Source organism: Chlorocebus sabaeus, chromosome 15 (assembly GCF_047675955.1).
Source record: "Chlorocebus sabaeus isolate Y175 chromosome 15, mChlSab1.0.hap1, whole genome shotgun sequence".
Lineage (NCBI taxonomy): Eukaryota > Metazoa > Chordata > Mammalia > Primates > Cercopithecidae > Chlorocebus > Chlorocebus sabaeus.
Genome location: NC_132918.1, coordinates 44,184,948 through 44,190,224, shown reverse-complemented (window position 1 = coordinate 44,190,224; position 5,277 = coordinate 44,184,948). Strand labels below are relative to the sequence as shown.

Below are 5,277 nucleotides of genomic sequence, written 5' to 3'. Positions count from 1 at the left end.
GTTCGTGGTCTCGCTGGCTTCAGGAGTGAAGCTGCAGGCCTTAGCAGGGAGTGTTATAGCTCATAAAGGCAGCACAGACCCAAAGAGTGAGGAGCAGCAAGATTTATTGTGAAGACTGAAAGAACAAAGATTCCATAGCGTATAGGGGACCCTACCAGGTTGCCACTGCCGGCTCAGGTAGCCTACTTTTATTCCCTTATCTGGCCCCACCCACATCCTGCTAATTGGTCCATTTTCCTGAGAGCTGATTGGTCCATTTTGACAGAGTGCTGATTGGTGCGTTTACAATCCCTGAGCACGCTGTCACCTCTCAACATGAATGATTTAGTTAAAACAATTTGAGTTTACCACCCCAAGAACTGTATTATGAACTTAAGTACTGTCCACAACCTGAACAACTGGTATTTTTGTATAGTAAATTAGGTAGCCACATAGCCAAGGTATATCTTACAGTAAATACCTGATAGTAATCCCTATATATTTAAGTACATATTTATTGAATCAATCAACCTGTCAAGTATCATCACACAGTATTTTGCTCTTCAGTCATCTCAAGATGATTGAAAAGATATTAAGAATTTTAAAACACATGGATTTTTTGACATATTTTGATTCATTAATGTTTCAGTTTTAAAAAGTCTGAATTCCTTTTTTATTATTATTATTTTTTTTTATTTTGAGATGGAGTCTCACTCTGTAGCCAGGCTGGAGTGCAGTGGCATAACCTCAGCTCACTGCAACCTCCACCTCCCAGGTTCAAGTGATTCTCCTGCCTCAGTCTGCCGAGTGCACACCACTAAGCCCAGAGCTAATTTTTTTAATTTTTTATTTTTAGTAGAGACGGGGTTTCACCATGTTGGCCAGGATGGTCTTGATCTCTTGACCTCGTGATCCACCCGCCCAAACAACGTGTTAATGCTTGTTACCATTTTTAAGTGTGCAAGGTATCGAAGTGAGGTAAGAAATCAGCAGGACTTATTTTCTGAGCAACAATCATGACCCTATTGATCAAAGCAGAATACAATAAAGAAACAAGCGGAAACTAGCAGATGGCGTCATCAGCAACCTCCGGTTGCCTTCACTGATTAAAGACCACCAGCGTTATTTTTAAATGTGACTGTTTAAAAATGCCATGACAACGATTCAGAAGTTATATGGTTTCAGGAATTTCCCCACCCGTTTCCTATAGAATTCTGAAAACCAGCCCTTAATTAGCATACAATTAAGAATAAGGATAAATATAGCTGGCCAGCAATCTACCCAGAGTGCCCCTCTGGACTGCTCTGTTTTGATACGCTGCTGCTGCTGCTGCGGCTGCGGCTGCGGCTGCGGCTGCTGCTGCTGCGGCTGCTGCTGCTGCTGCTCTGGTCTGTTCTGACTATGGAGCAGCCACTTTGCTGTACACCGCTACTCCAGGCAACTCTGCCTATGAGGAAGCACTGCTCTGTGGGACGATGATACGGCTGCACACCGCTACTCCCGGGAACTCTGCCTTTGGGCCAGCCCTACTCTGTCTACGGAGCAGCTATTTTGCTGTAAGCTGTTGCTCTGATAAACTTCTTTCTTTCACAGCTGGCTGGCGCTTGAATTCTTTCCTGAGTGAAGCCAAGAATCCTCCCAGGCTGAACTCCAATTTCGGATAAGCCTGCATAAGCTGGATAATTTGACAATGAATTTTTTAATAATTTTTTTCATTTCTTCTTGATCCATTGTAAGTCCAAGATTTCTATAGTGTTATAACAGATGCAGAAATAAATAGAAAACTGTTTAGTACTAAAAAATGAGTCGTATTCCTGGATAGAAATCTTTACAGGAAATTATTTGTTTGTTTGTTTGTTTGTTTGGGATGGGGTGTCTAACTCTAAATTTTATTTGAATCTTAATATCAGATAGTGCGTATGTCCCCTAAGGGAAAAATATTCTCAAACAATAGTAAGAAAACAGTTTGATTGTAAGTCTTAGTTCTCCCTTGATCCATGAGTTTGATTTGCCTTTATTCGTTGGCTACATGTAATATGGGCTATTCCCTAATCTTCCTCAGATAATCCCAGGTACTTTCCCAGGTAACTGTGCACCTGAAAAGGAGAGCTAGTTATAATTTTCATGCATTGGTTCCAATAAAACACTATTAATGAGCATCCGGACCAAAACTTTTAACAATATTAAGGGCTTATGAGGGTTAGGTGGTAAATAGAATTCAAAGTAAATTAATCTCACAGTCAGTTCTGTGTGGCTCAATCCCCACTCTGTGGATACCTTCATATTTTCTTTATCATGGTTTGAATCACTATCACAGCGTATTCCAGAATTCCCATACTGGCTTCCCGGTACATAGAGTAAAGGCTGATACAGTACCAAGTAAAAGTAAAAGCCACTGAGCCTCCCTTTTCCTGTCACAGCAATAAGTGAAATATTGTAATATATGCATAAGGGTATTGACGTGCTTGTTGTTACCATTATATATGATATGTATTAAAATATTTCTATTTTTTTCTCTTCTCTTGTACACAGCAGATAATAGTGAGGGTTATGTATGTGGCTCGCCTATATTTTGTACAATCTCAAAAGAGAACTGTAACAGAAGTAGAGGAAAATAGATGCCACTCAGAGATATCAGACACAAAGAACAGTGACATCATTTTTATGTTTAGCATTTGGAGGTGACTTTGGGTTATCTCCCATTGAGAGGGAAAAGCCCATTTAAGATCACATGTAGAAAAGAATTATGTTCAGGGAGGCCATTTTATAAATCGCATATTTTTAAAAAGGAAGTATGGTGTGGGAATTTAGGTAGTTATTGTTTCTTACGTGAGTACATTTCTTTCTTTGCTTTTCAACAGGCTTGCACCCATTGGACCACTAAAGTGAGTTATAGGCAGTAACAGATTCTTTGTCCTTGAAATTTCAGTATTATCAGTGATGACCAGGGTAAAAGATTGAGATTTAAATAAGATTTGAGTTATCAAATAGGAAGAAACCAAGTAGAAAAGCCACATGTTACTATTGAGGAGATAACAGGGGACCCTGTATCCTTGTCTTTAAAAACATGCTTTTGCTTGAATTTTGTGAGATACCCCAATATCCTTCCAATAAAAATCTCACATCTCATTTCTCTGATTTTTTATTACTTCTCTTTTCTTTTCAGTTTCTCAGTCATTTTCTGTTTCTTGCAACCGAAGACGCCTAAGTTACCCAGAAATCAGAATTAAAAATATAGACTCAGAGGAATGTAAATATTTTGAATTAAATGGAGCGAAAAGTGCTGAGACTTCTACCCATGTTCAGAGATATAAAAGTGGTGGTCAATGACAAAGAATCTTTAAACAACCACAAGCAGTGACCGGCTGGAACCTGGGCCTCTTGAAGATGAAGTCCAGAGAACAGGTGACTGTTGCCATAGATCCGCTTAAATAGGATGAGGAATGGTAGGCCCACCAAGTAGAACAGCTACATCTGACAGGCCTAGTAATGAAATTGGAGACAGGAAAGCCAGGCCCTATGGGCTTCAAAGCACAGGATGAAATTCAGAATCCTTGTCTGAGTGTACCGAACAGTCCCTTATTACTTGTAGCTATGCTGCTGAGCACACAGAAAACTAATTCCAGAGATACATTTTGCACCTTGCTGAATTATAATATTAGCTGAATTCACAAACCTCATGTATGTGAAAGCTAAGGCATTGATTAAGAAAGAGTGGACTAGGTATAAAGTCATAATAACACTCTGGCATCCAATTTCCAGAATTTAAAATGATCTCTCTGCCTAAATAACTGTGGGGTTCTAAATAAGTTACTCAAATCATATGTCTTACTTTTCATGGGGAATACTAACAATATTGTTAGTAGAATTATTTCATGAATAGCTATATTTTAAATAATAAAGTAGATAACCCACACCAAACACTTAACACAGTGCCTAGCACAAAGATAGTATTTGGATGTTAGCTAGTAATTCAAGTAAAATCTTTAATAATTTTGAAGTAGGTGAAAAAGAAGTTGCATTAAGTGTATTTATCAAATGATTACTCTGCTACACAATCTTCATGTTCAAAGAAATTTAATGCATATTTCTTACAATCAGAAATCTTCCAATTATTCTGCGAAGGCCTGAATAAAACTTGTAAAACTTTAAGTGATAACATAGGAGAACTAGAAGGTCAATGTGGTGAGACAAGAACTCAGTCACAAGGTTTTTATAAGATGAAGTGCTCAATGAATGCTCTTGGTAAAAGGTGTTACACTTTTCTTAAATACCTTCTTTCATTAAATGACTATTTGATCTACTGTATTTGAAGAGTTAAACTCATTTCTACATGTCTTATTTTTGCTTATGTTCTTACAGCAAGGATCAGTCAGACCTAAATATTTGTTTCAGAACTGCACACTTTGGGTTTTGACATTTATTGTTTTTTTATTTCCTAAGCCAGAAAGTGAATCTTTGAAATCTGGAAGACAATAATCCAAGTGGAAAATGCTTCGAAAGCTCTTTGTAGTTGGCGATAAGGCTTTATTAATGACAATTGTTCTCACATGATGGATGTACTTGCCATAATACCTATGGACTTATACTGTGACTATTAGTATTTCCTTGAACAATTCCCTAAGTGACTATATATAATTTAATACACCTAGCCTCCCAGAACACATTGTCTTGTGATTTGTCAGTAGTGAATCTTAATGAGAAAAGTGTCCTCCTTAAATCGAATGTAAATTACTTTAAAAAAAATCTAACTACAGATGAAACTTACTTTTAAAAATATAATCTTGCAATTCATTTATTAAAATTGTGTTAATTGAATCATGTTTTCCATTGATTTGTGCTATTATATTAGAGATGTGTTCTTATGGTAAGAAATTTGACCAAAAATGAATAAATATCACAACTTAGAAATGCAGAGTGTTTTAGGTTACATATTCAAAAAGAAAATATTTTGCTGAAATAATATGTAAAAACGTATTTGTAAAGTTTTCTGCATTCTTGTATATGAATTAGAAAAATAATACCTTAATCACATAGTTATTATTAGGAAAAATTAAATAAGACTTTAAATGTTATAAATTTCACAGTACTCTGCAATATTTTTATCATCATCCCCTTTACAAACAACGTGGCTATATCTGTAGTTTGCCTTGCTTGCTATACAAATGCTCAGATGACCGTCTGTACAAAATGGTGCTCAGAATCATTTACATTTCTCTTTCTCTTCTAAGTTATTTCATTACCTATTTAACAATAATTTCACATAAAGACAATAACATCTATTTTGCTTAACTTTTC

At 36.5% G+C, this 5,277-nt stretch overlaps 1 long non-coding RNA gene across 1 annotated transcript; it reads left to right on the top strand.

The window, feature by feature from the left end:
* Positions 1-1,388: 1,388 nt before the first annotated feature.
* On the top strand, positions 1,389-4,758 carry LOC119625774 (uncharacterized). Its single transcript, XR_005241887.2, has 3 exons — positions 1,389-1,711; positions 2,841-2,864; positions 3,146-4,758. It is a non-coding gene; the product is annotated as an uncharacterized lncRNA (long non-coding RNA).
* The last annotated feature ends 519 nt before the right edge of the window (positions 4,759-5,277 follow it).